This window comes from Halichoeres trimaculatus, unplaced genomic scaffold, assembly GCF_033239565.1.
Source record: "Halichoeres trimaculatus isolate MK-OKI-2021-1 unplaced genomic scaffold, fHalTri1.1 fHalTri1_scaffold_7, whole genome shotgun sequence".
NCBI lineage: Eukaryota > Metazoa > Chordata > Actinopteri > Labriformes > Labridae > Halichoeres > Halichoeres trimaculatus.
In genome coordinates, this window is record NW_027437185.1 from 8,720,447 (window position 1) to 8,736,909 (window position 16,463).

Genomic DNA, 16,463 nt, shown 5'->3' on the forward strand with positions numbered 1-16,463 from the left:
TTAATAGCATTAATCGTTCTTACGCATTAATTTTCAGTGTAATTAATTACTCTAATAAACAAGTTAAAGTGACAGCCCTACGTTTTACATCAGTGACTTTGAGGTAGTTCCTGTACTTCCATCCTGAAAATACCAGTTGAGACCGACTGCTTTGGACTCGTCTTTGTTGCATCTAGCACTCTTGAGTGGCTGTTTGAGGCACGTTGAGGTTTGTAACAACAACACTTACCTACCTGAACTCTGGCTCTAAGCGGTTTACCATGAAATGAAGCTTAGCGGAAGTTCAATCAGAAAGACTATCTTCCTGGCATGCCCCTTTTCTGTCTCTGTCTTTAACCGCTTCCTCATAACTCCACCTCTCATCTCCTTTTTCTCCCAATCACAGTCAGTCACCTATTCTCTCTCAGCCAATCCGTCGTAGCTGTCATATTTAAATATGCTCTCTCTCTCTGCAGCCGGTCAGCTGTCATTCAGCGAAAAGGTGACGTGTCAAATCGTATGGCTCTTACTTTCGTATTGTTTCTCTGTGTTTTTGCCGCTTGCTGCATCATGTCCGACACCGACTCCGATACCATGCTGGAGCACCTGAATCCATCTGGCGAACTCTTGCTCGAAGCAGCCCAGTCCTCTTCAGCGCAACGCCGGAGTGTTCGTATCGCTCAAGCCGAGTATGAGTTCTTATACTCCCAGCTAAAAGCTAGCGGCATCTCCCCAGCCCCCGGGCTTCAGCTGTCTCAGCTAAAGGAGCTGGCAAGTTTGGTGTCTATCAGCGGCTCTCCCAACGGTTCCTCAGCCTCAGGCGGAGAAGCTGCCGGACCCTCAGTGTCCTCCCGCGGGCGTAAGCGATCCAGGTCTGCGGCCACCATCCGTCCGAAAAAGAGGATTTCTTCTAGAGCAGCTTCTGCCGCTGCTTCAAACCCAGCCGAGTTTCCCGCCGCCCATTCGGCTCCTCCTGCTGCAGCTGCCGTCGGCACCGCTCCTCGTGCTGCGGCCGCTCCTCCTGCTGCCGATGGCGTCTACACCGCTCCTCCTGTGGGCACTGCTGCTGGCGCTGCTGCCGCCGCTGGCGCTCCTCCTGTGGCCGCTGCTGCTGGCACTGCAGCTGCCGCTGCTGCTGCAGCTGCCGCTCCTCATGCTGCGGCTGTCCAGGATATCATTCTATCTAACATTCAACAACTGGTGAGATCTGTCCAAAACATTGACTCTCGTCTCAGGAGCGTAGAATCTGCTTCAGCTCCCTCGCTCCAGTCTGTTGTTTCTCTGCCGGCCATTAACAACTCAATAGTCTCGCCACCTCAAAGTCTGGCATCCGCTGTTCCCGCTCCCATGTTAGGTAGGCCTTACATTCCCACAGCAGCAAACATTTCTCCGAGTCTTAGACAAAAAATCCTGCAAGGTAAATACGTCAACTTGGTTAGCATCATCCTTCCATCTCCAGAGTGTGATCAAAAAATCTCTTCTAACGAGAATGTGTCAGTCATTCTTAAATCATCCGATCCCCGTATGTCCAGAGATCTCTCCATAGGGGAGTTTCTCGTAGCGTTCGGGATATACAGAGATGTCATCTGTGCTGTCTATCCCGATCGTAGAATAGAACTAGACGCTTATCTAGCACTGATCGGCGACCTGAATATCAGATACGGGAAAAATCTCTTCTATCAATACCACAAAGCTTTCGCTAACAAGGCTGCTTTGCACATTTCTCAATCCAATTTGCTACTTAACTGGTCAGTATTAGATTCTGAGATCCTCATCATGCTCATCGGGGGCTCCCAGGCCGTGTCCTGCCACCTATGCGGCAATTTAGGTCACCCTCAGTCCCTGTGCCCTCAGCTGCCTTTCACGCATCAAGCCTCTCGATCGGCAGATCCTTCCTCCTCCAGTGCTCCTTCGGCGCCATCTATGACTGACAAACGCGGTAGAAAGGTGGAGTTTTTCAACAACAAGCCAATATGCAATAACTTCAATGAGAATATTTGTACTTACCCAGACTGCTTTTTTCTCCACGTTTGCAGCGCGTGCAAGGATGCGCACCCCAAATCAGTGTGCCCCCGCCGTCTGATCCCAGCGCGTCTGGCACGCGCTCAGCAATCAAACCGGCGCAACTCAAAAAACTCCTGAAAATCCATCCATCTACTCCATTAAACGTTCAAGCCCTGGCAGCAGAACTGTTAAATCACCCTGACTCTTCTTTCACTAATCACCTGCTCACCGGACTGTCTCAAGGGTTTCGTGTGGGCGTCGTCGCCCTCCCGGACATTAATTTTGTTTCAAAAAATTTGCAGTCCGCCACGAATGAACCAGATATTGTGACTCAGCTGCTAGGGAAAGAGCTCAATAAAGGTTACTTGATCGGCCCCTTTGACTCCCCTCCTTTTCCAGTGTTTCGCACCAGTCCCATAGGTGTGGCCACCAGAAAATACTCTGGCAAGAAAGGCTCATTTTCGATTTGTCAGCTCCGCGCTCAGGCCCCATTATGAGCGTCAATAGCCTCATTCCTCCCGTTCCTTTTTCTTTGCATTATTCTACCGTGGACAACGCCATCAAATTAATAAAAATAGCCGGTAGGGGAGCCTGGTTATCTAAAGCAGATATCACCGATGCCTTTAAAATCGTCCCCATCCATCCTTCTCAATGGCACCTCTTCGGCGTTAAGTGGGACCAAAAATTTTATTTTGCTGTTAGACTTACTTTCGGCTGTAGGAGTAGTCCTTTCATTTTTAATCTTGTCTCTGAGGCCCTCTGCTGGATTTTGCTAAATAACATCAGACTCCCAGCAGTGCTCCATCTTCTGGATGATTTTCTGCTCATTGATCCCCCTCATGACAACTCCTGTTCCTCCCTGACTAAATTAAAGCAGCTGTTTAACAAGCTCGGCGTGCCTCTCTCTGACGAGAAAACTTTAGGCCCCGCTACATCTTTAGAATTTTTAGGCATCACACTCGATACCTCAGCCATGAAAGCTTCTCTTCCAGAGCAGAAACTCGAACGCATTCGTAGCATCTGTCAGTCCCTCTCATCTTCAGGTTCCTTTTCAAAACAGCAGTTACTGTCTCTTCTGGGTCATCTTAACTTCGCAATGCGCATTATTCCTCAGGGTCGCTCCTTCATTTCTAGGCTGTTAGATTTGGCCTCCTCCGTCCCAAATCTACACGATCAATTAGAGCTAGACGAAGGCTGCCGCTCCGACTTGAAATTTTGGTCGGAGCTGCTAGATCAGTGGAACGGCATTTCGTTCTTCTACGACGACATCGTGCACTCTTCCGACGCCATTCAATTTTTCACGGATGCGGCCCCATCCGTAGGTTTTGGGGGGTTTTATCAAGGCCAGTGGTTCGCTGATCACTGGCCCCCTTCTTTTTCAGAGCTAGATTTTTCTTCTGCTCTCTACGAGATCTATCCCATCGCCGTAGCATGCCACGTCTGGGGTCATCTCTGGCATCGTAAACGGATTGCGGTGCTCTGCGATAATCAAGCCGTAGTGGAGATAATTAACAAAGGTCGTTCTTCCAGCTGCGCAATCATGCCGTTCATGAGGCGAATCACCTGGTTATCAGTTAATCTTAATTTCATTATCACCGCTCGCCACGTGCCTGGTCAATTTAATGCCATTGCTGACTCACTGTCCCGTTTCAAATTTCAGGTTTTCCGGAATCTCTGCCCGGATGCCAATACTCAACCTACACCTGTCCCCTCTCTGAACGAGCTGGCCCTGTATTAGTTAATCCCCTGCTTTCCCCGTTTCTGTTATCCGCAAGATATTACATGAGGAAAGGGCTAGCAGCTTCCACGTTGAAATTGTATGATTTTGCTTGGATCACCTTTGCAACTTTTTGTTTCAACATTAATGTTCCATTAAAACCTGTTCACATCATAAACATCTGCGCTTTTATCACTTACTGCTCCGATGTTCGCCATTTCAAGCCGCAGTACATCCGTGGCTTGCTCGCTGGTATTCAGTTCAACATTAGATGTCATGATCCCTCCTTTCCCAGCCTTTTTTCAAACCCCTCAATTAAGCTTTTGCTCAAGGGCATCTCGAAATGTTTTCCCTCTAAGCCAAACAATAGAAGACCCATTACCCTTTCCATTCTTCATCGAATTTTGTCTGTTCTTCATGAAGGTTTATTTTCCCCGTATGTCGATGCACTTTTAAGCAGCGTGTTTTTACTCGCATTTTACGGATTCTTGAGAATCAGTGAATTTACCACTCCTTCTCTTGCTTTCAACCCCTCAGTAGATATTTCCTTTTCCGATTTAACTTTTTCTCCTGGACACTATAATCTCTTCCTCAAACATTCAAAAGCAAAAGGTGCATGCTCCATAATCATCTCTCAAATCGACTCTCCTTTTTGCCCGTATAAGGCTATGGTTAAATATTTACGCCTCAGATCTGCTGCTGGTCCTTCTCCTCTTTTTCTCACCCCTGATAATAATCCCATGTCGAAAACTTGGTTTAATCTTCATCTCAGAAAAGTGCTCATCTCATGTAAACTCTCGCCCCTTCATTATTCTAGTCACTCATTTCGCATAGGTGCTGCCACTACAGCAGCAGCACAAGGCATCCCGTCTTCTTCACTCCAGCAGATGGGCCGTTGGTCTTCCTCTGCTTATACTTCGTACATTCGTCCTGACTCCACCTCCATTCTGGAGGCTCAAAGATCCCTGAAACCCTGATTCGTAAGTAATTCATTTCTCTGGTGGTGGTGCTGCTTTTAGCTGCAGTTTACTCTGTGGTCATTCTTTCACTCATTTTTAACAAGTTTGATGTTCTGTCGTAAATCTCCGCCATCTACTTTCATCTACTTTTTCTCTGTCGTCATTCCTTTAAAACAAATAAATAAATAATAATAATTATAATAATAATAATATATAAACCTACATTCTTCCATTTTATTCTCCAACTAATATCATCTTCGTTTTCAGCAGCTGTCTCACAGCCTCCTACTGATCATTGCCTCTTCATCAGTAGCGTATCACGGCACCCGGCTTGGTTCCTCTCCATCATCAGTCGTTTCTCAACTTCCTGTTCTGCCCCTGCCTATCATATCTCTATTCATTTATACTATCTAGCTAACTTCACACTGTTCGTTTTCTCTATCAGCAGTTGTCTCGCGCATTCGACTAATCCTCTCCTCTCTACCAGCAGCGTCTCACAGCATTCGGCTGGACTTCCTCTCTCTATCGACAGCTGACTCTCAGCATCCTGCTGTCATCTTCTCTCCATCAGCGCTGTCTCACAGCATTCGCCTGATCATCTCCTCTCTATCAGCAGCTGTCTCACAGCATCCGGCTGATCATCTCCTCTCTATCAGCAGCTGTCTCACAGCATTCGCCTGATCATCTCCTCTCTATCAGCAGCTGTCTCACAGCATCCGGCTGATCCTATCTCTATCAGCAGCTGTCTCCCAGCATCCGGCTGATCATCTCTCTATCAGCAGCTGTCTCACAGCATCCGGCTGATCCTATCTCTATCAGCAGCTGTCTCCCAGCATTCTGCTGTTTTCTCCTCTCTATCAGCCGCTGTCTCACAGCGTCCGGCTGATCATCTCTCTATCAGCAGCTTCTCATAGCATTCGACTGGTTTCTCCTCTACAACAGCAGTTGTTTCAACACTTCCAGTTTATCCTTATCTCTCATATCTCTATTCGTCTATCTCATCCTGCTAATATATTAAATGTCCTTTTTATCAGCTGCTGTTCACAGCGTCCAACTGTATACCCACTACATTAGTAGCGGTCGCATAACATCCGGCAAACTGTCCTACGTTCATACCTGCATTCGCTCATCTTTCCGGCTAATACTATTCTGTTCTTCTTTGCCATTATCAACTATTTTACAGCATTTGGCTCATATGCCCTCTCCGTCAACTGCTAATCACAACAACCCAGGCTGATTCGTTTTACCTTTCTACATTGATCGCCTTTCTTTTCTGGTTAATATTTATTTAATTTTGTCTCTACTATCTGCAACTGTTTCTCAGCCTCCAAGTGATATCTCCTCTCCAGCAGCGCTTTCAGCTTTTTGGCTGATTTCTCTTTTCTTCCCTGTTCTCTCGTTTTCTCCTTAGCTGCCTTATCTCAATTTGTTATCAATGTCATTTCTTTCTAAATCAATCCTTGACCAGTCCGTTTTCATTATGAATCACTTCACTTCTCTTCCGCAGTGTTATTCATATTTCATAAATTGTGATTCACTTTGCAAATTTCGATGTCCTTTAATTCCTGTCTCTTTTTCTGTTTAGCGTCAAGTTTCAGGTATGGTATACCTTATCTTGGGGGGAAGTTCACGGGAGCATCAATCATTCCTCATGCTCCTGAAACGATCACTTCCTGCGGGGTCTAAGCGCCAAAGACTTTTTCACTCATCAATTCTTTATCTGTTTCATTAAAATTGGTCACTCATACTATTTGTCTCCTCTTCCTTATTAGTCTTTCCTGATTGAAATGAAGCTTAGCGGAAGTTCAATCAGAAAGACTATCTTCCTGGCATGCCCCTTTTCTGTCTCTGTCTTTAACCGCTTCCTCATAACTCCACCTCTCATCTCCTTTTTCTCCCAATCACAGTCAGTCACCTATTCTCTCTCAGCCAATCCGTCGTAGCTGTCATATTTAAATATGCTCTCTCTCTCTGCAGCCGGTCAGCTGTCATTCAGCGAAAAGGTCCTCAAACCCACCTCCACCCCTTCACCACCCCATCAGGTCTCGGTCATCCCTCAAGTCTCAACCAAGCATCTCACTCCTTCACCACCACCAGTGTCTAGGCTCCGGGGGAAGTTCACGGGAGCATCAATCATTCCTCATGCTCCTGAAACGATCACTTCCTGCGGGGTCTAAGCGCCAAAGACTTTTTCACTCATCAATTCTTTATCTGTTTCATTAAAATTGGTCACTCATACTATTTGTCTCCTCTTCCTTATTAGTCTTTCCTGATTGAAATTGTGCTCTACCTTCATCCAATCATCTTGAATCATCTACCAGTGTGTCTGTCACCTCTACTGACAATCTGATTAAGTCTATGCTAAGGAGGCGTGTTGCGCTGCCAGAGGCTAGTAATGGTCACACTAGATACTGACTGGTTTTCTGATCCCAAAAGAATGTTAGGACTTAACGTTGTAATGCTGTTGATGTAGCGTAAAAATTCAATAAGACTTGTGTCCTCTAAATTAAATCAGTGTGACCAAGAGAGTTGTAAAATCTTTGAATGCTTTACTGGGATTTGCCTGAGTAAGAAGTGAACTGCCTTAAAATAAACTGTCTCTAACCTGGAAGTTACCCTGCTAATCACAAATTGGACTTCAGGGTACAAGGCCTCAGTAGTTTGAGAAAAGCATTTAGAGACTGACAAACAACTTCCTGGCACAGTTTGATAGAAAAGAAAAGCTCAAGCCAAGATTTTGTTTTGGTTCTTGTGGCCCACATTGTGGTTTGTTTGCATGTGTGTGTCTGTGTGTGTGTGTGTCCTGTGGGTGCTCTAAGATCATTGTTTCAAAGCCATTCCTGATCCAGAGCTATTTCTGTTCCCTCCAACCGGCTCTCTGGCATGGTTGTCTCACACGATGCAGCCAAGACGCTCAGAGTTGTAGCGACACTCACAGTCAGCTCTCATGTCCATATTGTCTTAGTCCCACATGGACAAGATGGCTGCCTCTTCTTGACTGGATGGACAAACAGAGATCACATTGCAGCTCATTTCTTCTTCCAAACAGCTCAGCTGTTGAATTACCGCACAGTTATCATAGAGTGTGTGCAGTAATTCAGGCGGCTGTAGGTTTTCTGACTGTAGATTACTGTTGGTCTCAGGGGCCATGACACACAGAAAAGATGAAAAGGACCTTAAGGGTCATTAGTGTTTAGGTTTTTTTTAATTATTATTATTATTATTTTGTCAGGATACACTCGTCATGTTATTTAATGATGATCTAAAGCTGCTTTTTAGGAATGCTTCTGGCTGGAAGTCAAAAGTTAGCAGAGTGCCTCCTTAAAGCAAAACACCGGCTAACTTGGTTGTCATACATGACATGCCAGCCTGTCTGTCTCCTTCTGTGGTGTCATTTTTGTGGTATGGTTTTCAACACTAACGATTTTATTGTACATTTGTAAAATGACAATAAAGGCATTCTATTTTATCTCATTTTACTGCCCTCTCCTGGTCTGGCAGTGTAGTGCAGTGACATTATTGTTCATACATCACTGGTCTGATCTGTATACTCTACATGGGACTTCAGGATGCAAACTAGGATATGTTTACACAGAGCTGGCTGTGTCAGCTTTTAATAATAATAATGAAAAAATGTAAAAAAAAAAAGCATTAAAAAAAAGCTATCACCTTTGACCTTTCTTGGTAGACTCTGTTAGCTTCACATGTACATCAGACATTGATCCAGGTATTAGGACGTTTCAACCCCCCAAAAAATGCGTTTACACGGAAATACTGAGGTACTGAACACAGGTACTGTTTCTGCCACAGGTTCAGATGATAATAAGAGGAGAGCATTTCTAAATGTTCAGCCCTGTGGAGGAGGTTTGAGCATCATTGAGTGATAAACACACCAGAGGAAGTTACCGTGGTGTTTCTCATGGTTAGCAAGGAAAAGGAGTGCAGAGTAAAGACACCAAATCTGAAATTTACAGCATGATTTTTCCCCTGAAGATATAAAGTAAAATAAATGACCTCACTGTTGTGTTCGTTTGTTTGTTTTTTACAGGACAGACCCCCTGTTAACCCCACTCTCGGCTGTTTCTGTTCAAACATGGCTTCCTCCACCTCCATGCTGATGCAGGAGACAGGCTGGATGGAGCTCTGCTGCCATTGTTAGCAGCTGACTGAACACACAGAGAGACGTGAAGTGTGGAGAAGCTCCGGCATCAGGGAGAGATGTTAAGTGCAAGAAAGGCTTAAACTCATTGTCTGGCTCCCACTGGACATACTGGGGCTGGGACTGAGTGGACCGTGTCCAATCCAAACTGTGATGGACTACAGCAGGAGAATTTCAAATGTGCCCACTTTCTATTTCTGTCTCCTCATCCTTCACTCTTTCCCACTAACAATGTGTCTTCTTTTTCCTCATTCTGCTCTTCTTTTTTTCATATTAATTTTTATATCCATGCTCTTCTCATCTCCATCTTCCTGTCTTCCCTCCTCGACAAATTTGCTCCCAACTCTTAAAAGTCATAACCCTGAAAACTCACTGCTGTTTCCTCCTCCATGACATCATTATTTTTTGTCATGTTTCGCTGCCTTTACATCCCCTGAGGTATCCAACAAAAAATCAAACAATTAAATAAATAAAAATAACAGAAAAAAACACTAACATATGTTTGAGTTCTGTAGTTTATGTTTGAACTTATTAAACTGTATGAGAGCAACAGTTTGGAGCCTCACGTTAGCCCTCTCTGCTCTCACTCCCTCTGTCTTGAATCAGGTTCTTCTGCCTCTTCAGCTCGTTAGTGAGCTAATCAATTAGCAGGTCTTAACTCTAAATGATTTCTAACACTAAGTGGAAGATAACAGCCTGATTGAGAGATTTAAAGGGAAATCAGTAAAGTGGTGACAAAAATCTTCAGAGAGCTGTTTAGATCTTTACTTGTCTGCAGATGAATGCAGATCTAATGGATGAAATTGTTATAGCAGTTGTATATATATATATATATATATATATATATATATATATATATATATATATATATATATATATATATATATATATATATATATATATATATATATATATATTTTTTTTTTTTTTTTTTTTTTTTTTTTTTGAATGATTTGGGCCTTGGTGATTATATGTGACAAACGCTGCAGCCATAGCAGAAAGTCAGGACTTATGGTCCTGTTTGTTTAATGACTGAATGTGCACACAGGCCTGGGTCTCCTTTTGAAAAAAAAATTTCATTCTCAACATGACAAACCTGATTAAATAAGGTTAAATAAACAAGGTACGTAATTAAGTAGTCGTGCTCTTTATGGACAGGATTTCAAGGTGCAGCCAGGGGGCGGAGAGTTTTTTTCTACAAAAGTGCATTACAGATAAAGTGCATTACAATAAAGCAAGTTTGTTTTTATTTGAACAGTAAAATATCTAGAAAAGAAAAGCCTGCTGCTGCTGCTACTGTGAGATATACAGCATAAAGATTTTCTTGCCTCTGTTTAATTCGATTTAAAGTAGCTCTTTGTATTCACCAAACACTTCTTTACCAGGACAAACAGTTTCACAGCTCCACTTTGTCTCTCAGAGCTGAAACACGGCTGAGTGTGTTGATGTATGGGACTGCAGGGAGGTCTGCTGGAGTTCATTACAATGACTTACAGCGTGAAAAGATCCGCTCTGCGCTCTAATAGACAGTCCACTTGAGTTACACAGGTACAGTGTGGTACAGTTAGTACTCTGATACCTGAGCTGTGTGTGAGTGTGTTTGTGAATCAGTGTTTGTTAGAGCTGCAAAGTGGATCTCTGGTGTGTGTGTGTGTGTGCAGAGCGCTGTCTGACAGCTCCATGCATGAAATATAAGCTGCCACAATGACAAATGTATTCCTGCATGCTCCTGAGTCAATGCAGCTGTGTGTGGAAGCACATATAAGAGGTTTAGTCAGTGTGTTTGACAGAAATGTATTAACTCAGCCTGTAATCAAGCCTTGTTTGTACGATATGTGTGTGCGTGTGCAGTTAATGTTAGTCCTGCGACTCATGGAGTGTAAAAATTTCTTTCTTTATGGAGCATTAAAACATGAAATTCATGGGTGTTTGTGGTCCAAACAGTACTTTTAGTTGTGACGCCAGTTAAACAAAAATAATCAAAAATGGCTGCAAGTGACACTGTTTCAAACTTTCCTTCATTTTTAAGAAGGCAAAAATTCCATCGAGGTAAGTTGGTCACTCACAGAGAACACTTGAAGCATGGTCGATGCTGTGTCTGAATCTCAATGTCCTTTAAACCCTGAGCCCTGAGGAATACCAGGACAGGGATTGAGTGTTAAGAGGCTGCACCGGCTTGAAATGTAACAAACAGAAATGGGACGGCAATTAGGAACCTCTCGTAAAACTGTGACATTTCTCTTCAAAAGTCATACCAGATTTCCCCATATGTGAGGCTGAACACCGTGTGCCATTCTTTAGACTTAATACGTACGCTGAGTAGAGGCTGAGAGGAAGCTTTCAACATGCTTGTAACCACAGTAGATGAAAGGAAGGGGACATCATTAAGACATCCCAAAGCCCTCACAGGTTTTACATGATCATGCCTCAATGTAATGATCTAACTGTCACCCAAATGTTGTGAGTGGTATTGCATTATAATTTTTTTTTGCGTGTGGCGCATTTTTTTTTTTTTTTTACAGTGTTGGGGATGCAGAGAACATCAGCAAAGTTGCTGCTTTTGGCTATTTTATAAAATAACTGGAATAAGTGTGTTTCCTTTTAATGTTCACATTAGTTTAACCCAGTTACCTGCTACTCTGTTAAAGCCTTCTTTTATAGAATTAACTCTAATGTGGCCAGGGGAATGAAGACATTTATAAATGTTTTCAGCACTAGATACATTTTGTGTACTGAACGGCAAACAGAAGATTTGCTGATGTTTCTCTCCAAATAGGGCTATGGGCAATCACTCTTCCTTTACTGACTGCTCACTGAAATCAACCTGCTCTGGGTCAGGTCTAAGTTTATTGATCTGTTGCTATAGTGGTTTAGCTTTGAGGACCGGAACAAGCCTGACAGACAGCAGACCAATCCTGAAATTATCCAGCTGACTGAGTTAGTTAGTGAGGGCATGAAACACAAAGTAAAGGAGTAAAAAAAAAAAAAGAGGCAAGGAGTAGAAATTATGACTAGAAAACAACTTAGGAAGGCCAAATATGTAAGACATGATACACAGAGTTTGAAGTTCAAATCCAAACAGGCCCAAAGACCCCTGAACATGATCGAAATACTTACAGACCAAAGAGCTCTCAAACCATTTCTCCGGCTCCATTCATCACCGTTTAGTTTCATGTCCATCACCTCAGACTTCTCATTCGTCTGTTTCTGACTCTGACTCTGACTCTGACAGCAACATGAAGCCAACAGAGCATACAGGTTTGATCATAGCAGAGTTTTTATTGTTTATATTTAATGCTTATAAAATTAAGCTACAATTTGTCTGTTCATGCTAAATTGTGTTTACTGGCCTCCTCACAGATGCAGGGACAGGTGCTGCGCTTGGCTCTGAACATTATAGGATGGTCCTCCTTTACTGTGAGCATCAGGGAGACAATAAAGAACTGGTTCATTGCTCTGGTTTATAGAGGGACGTTTATAAGCAAAATATATCTATGAGGGTCAACATTTCCTAAAAGAACATCCAAGCATTGGCTATAGACTTAAATAACTGATGTGATGAGTGGATAGAGTCATTCACAGTAATAAAAAGGCACATTTCTTAAAGAGACATTCAAACCATATGGCACATTTCACTTTATTAAGAAGAAACATTTGTTTTAACAATACATACCTACATATTACTTCTGCCAATTCCTCATGAAATACTCTTTATGAGAAACATCTACATGTCACATCAAAGCAAGACAAGTTGGCTCATGCATTGTCTTATATCATATACACTGAGGACCATTGCCAAGTATATGAAAATGCTGGGTTTTTAATTTTGTTAAAGAGGCAGCAGAAAGGCAAAATGTCCCCTGTCTGAGACAGCAATGGAGACATGAGTACAGTAAGAATAAGTAAGTATATTTAAGCTGAAACCACACAATAAAGGAAAAAAAGTTAGTACATCATCATTCAGGAAATGTGTTTCTCCACTGGCACCCTAAGAAATGCATTCAGCATTTTTTAGCAGAAGTTTTGAGGAAATAATTTGATTACAAAAATGCAGCATTGCTCAAAACTAATCAAATAACAAAAGCCAGCATGCTAACATCCAGGAGAAACCCTCTGACCAAATTATCTTGACAGGAGCCAGCTGCTGTCATCACACCTGCAGAGGAACAAGAGGTAGAAAAAGGGGGTGAGAGCAGAAGGAAAATAAAGATATTGCTGCAAAGGGATCCAAAAATAAGAGAAATCACACACTTATCGGGTGCTGCTAACAAAGAGCATTTTCTGTTGTAGAACATCAGATGAGGTTACTCAGGAAACTTCATTAGCTTAACTTTTAAAATCCAAATGACCAACAACTCTTTTGCACTCTAGATATAAATGTTGTGTACTAAAAAAATGAATGAATAATGTGCATTTACTACAACAAAACCTACATGGATTAACAACAGAAAGTGAGGGGTACCAGGGTTGGAAAAGGGAGGGAGTAGAGATCAGAGAGGAAGTCAAGAGGATGGTGAAGGAGAATGAGGGGGACAACATGCTGTTGTCTTCCTGTATTCTGTTCTAAGACTGTCAGAAAACAAGGGGCCTGGTCATCTTGCTGCTTCAGGTAGAACAACCAAACCACATCATTACAAATCAGCTGACGGGAAAGTTACTAAAACATTTTCTTACCTGAGGAAGACTGCAGAAAGTTTGTAATCAAAACAATGCTAAAAACAAAAAAGAAGAAAACACAGAACTGTGAACCAGAAGATCCCATGATCTGTAACTACCTTAAGTACCTCTTATCTATCAAACTTTACTCTCTTTGTATTGTTGTTGGTCAAATTATTGGCTTCTATCCACCCGAGTGAAGGTAATGGATGTAGTTTATTTCTGTTCAGGTTTTGCAAAGTTACTTTCTTCTTTGAAAACATGTTGCAACTAAAAATGGTGATCAACAGGGGTCAAATCTAGGCCCTCTTACTTTTTAGTTAATTGTATATATCATTGTCTTCTTGTGCACATAACTTTAGTAAAATCATTGTTAACTTGTTGCTCATTGGAGCACATTAGATCATTGTTCTGGGAGATGATGTGATATAAACAACACTGCAGCAAAGGCAGGTCTTTGAAAGAAACATAATTCCATCAAGTGTTTATAGATTTTCTGTACTTGTAGCTGAGCCAGCAGGTTTCTGTATAAAGATCATATAAAACACTTTACACCTACAGAAACAGATCCTGTAGTGTGTGTGTGTGTGTGTGTGTGTGTGTGTGTGTGTGTGTGTGTGTGTGTGTGTGTGTGTGTGTGTGTGTGTGTGTGTGTGTGTGTGTTAGTGTGATTTCAAGCTAAGCTGTGCTTTGTGTTAGGGAACTGTATAAAGTTTTGTTAAGAAATAAAGTCTATGAAGTGGAAATTGGTAAGTCAGCTTTTTCTTTGCTCTTTTGTTTGCTTTTCATACTATCCGCCTTTGTGTGTGTGTGTGTGTGTGTGTGTGTGTGTGTGTGTGTGTGTGTGTGTGTGTGTGTGTGTGTTTAGGCTATTAACATGGCAGTCGGCGTGCGACAGAGATGGATGTGTTGGTCTTTCTGCGATCAGATCAGCGTGCAGAGACAGGGAGGGAGTCAGAGAGCTCCATGTTATTACAGAGTTAGTGAGAGTGTATCATATATGCATTAGTTTGTGCGTCCTTGGTTTCTTTATCGATTTCTACCATCTTGTAAGGGCAGTGTGTAATGGTTGTTGTGACAGGGAAAGACTTTCTGCAACGATCTATAAACTACATAATTCACCATCTTCAACTAAAAATCATCTCCTAATGAATTCATACTGATCAGAGTATAAACAAGTTTACTTTTTCCTGACGCTTCAGTATCACTGCTGATGATTTTCATCCATAATCAGCTGAAAGGCTGCAAGGCTGTTGAGATAATTTAGTAAGTGTTAGTCATCTTGTTATGATCTCTATCTGTATGAAGAATTGAAAAAAAAATCTGTCATCATCAGAGATTGTACATGAAGTGATATGCTATCCTGGTACCTGCTGATGGACGCATTTATACATATTTTTTACAATTCCTGTCCTGAAGAAATAACCTCTTCTGTCTGTCAGTTTATACAAATGCTCATATAGTTCAGCTGTTTGCAAAAAAACAAACCCACAATATTGACATGTGTTTTGATTGATAATAATACTCTTAACAATAAGTTTCCACTGCGGCTGCATCACTGAGGATCCAGGAGGGCATCCTGCAGCCCTTATGGCAGGTGGTGTGCGGTGGACCCAGTAAAAGGCTGCCTTATCAAGCTGTACTTCTCAGGTATGTCAAGATTGGGGAAGTACTTGATGAAACTTTTAAGCAGGTTCCTGAGGTGAATGGAAATAATCTTAAGAAAATCTGCCACTCTCTTAAATGAAGTTAAACTGTGGGAGGGGGGCGTTCAGGAATGCCAGGATATGCTCATTCACAAAAATGTCCATCAGGCAGAAATACAGTACGCTCAGTTCACGTTCGCCCACAATATGAATGAGTCCATGAACAATTGCTCATTGAACTCGTTCAGGCACAACCCTGCAGTTCAGACCATACAAACTTAGTGCAGTGAAATTTGAAAAATAATGACGACAGACGACAACTAAAACAACTCCCTGTCTGAGGCCATGTCCATGCATAGCTGGATATTTTGGGAGCTGCATAATTTTTTTATGCCTGTCGTCCACATGGAACCACAGTTTTACATCACTAAAACGATGTTTCCTGAAAACTCCAGCCAAAGTGAAGATTTTGGAAAATTCTGGTTTCTTGGTTTTATGACACAGAAAACAGAGTTTTTGGTTCTCAAATGTCACAGCTGAATGATGGGAGCTTATTCTGATTGGCTGGAACGGGTTCTACGTCTGAAACTCACTAACAAATATGGCTTTGAAATGCCTCAAGCTGCTCTCATCAGCAGAATTGTCCGCAGTGTGTGGGCGAAAGTATTTTTAGAATTTAATGAGGAGGAGGGATATTTGTTTTTTTGAAAATACCCAGCTACATATGCACAAGGCCTGAAGTCCTGTGATCATATTGGACCCAAAAGATGGACCCGACCTCTGGTTCGGAGAACACACACTGGGGATGCACCTAGGGGCCTCACGTTAACTCCAAGGAGTATTTAACCCCTTAGGCTATAGCTTGTGGAGTTAAAGCTAAATTGGATTTGGGAGAAAAAAAAAAAAAAAACGAAAAATTGAAAAACTTTGGTTTCATGGTTTTGTGTAGACGCGGAAAACAGAGTTTCTTCATTGTCAACATCACAGCTCAATGATGGGAGCTTATTCTGATTGGCTGGTATGGGTTCTGCAGATTTGAACCTGATTTTGAGTCCAACCTCCAAAAAACAAAAGAAAAAAGCCTTTTTTCCAGGACTTTTTGGCAGGGTAAAAGGGCCTTTTTCCACCATTTTTTTTTATATAGGGAAAGGTTATTACCCTTGGTCTCACAAAGCTGGAACAAATCCTGTGATCACTTTTAATTTACATTGGAATATGAGGCACCAGAAAATTGTAAATTTTTCTTACCTGCCAGAAAAGAAAACTTGTGGGGCCCCAGAACTAAATAAACTTGGCAGCTTAACCACTTCACACATGGGTTACGCTATTCTTTTTCTTTCTTT

At 42.3% G+C, this 16,463-nt stretch overlaps 1 long non-coding RNA gene across 1 annotated transcript; it reads right to left on the reverse strand.

Annotated features, from left to right (window-relative positions):
* Positions 1 to 310: 310 nt before the first annotated feature.
* LOC141793757 (uncharacterized) lies at positions 311 to 2,344 on the reverse strand. The gene is made up of 3 exons (XR_012598430.1): positions 1,987 to 2,344; positions 1,726 to 1,906; positions 311 to 1,389 (listed from the first exon to the last, which is right to left on the reverse strand). It is a non-coding gene; the product is annotated as an uncharacterized LOC141793757 (long non-coding RNA).
* Positions 2,345 to 16,463: the final 14,119 nt, after the last annotated feature.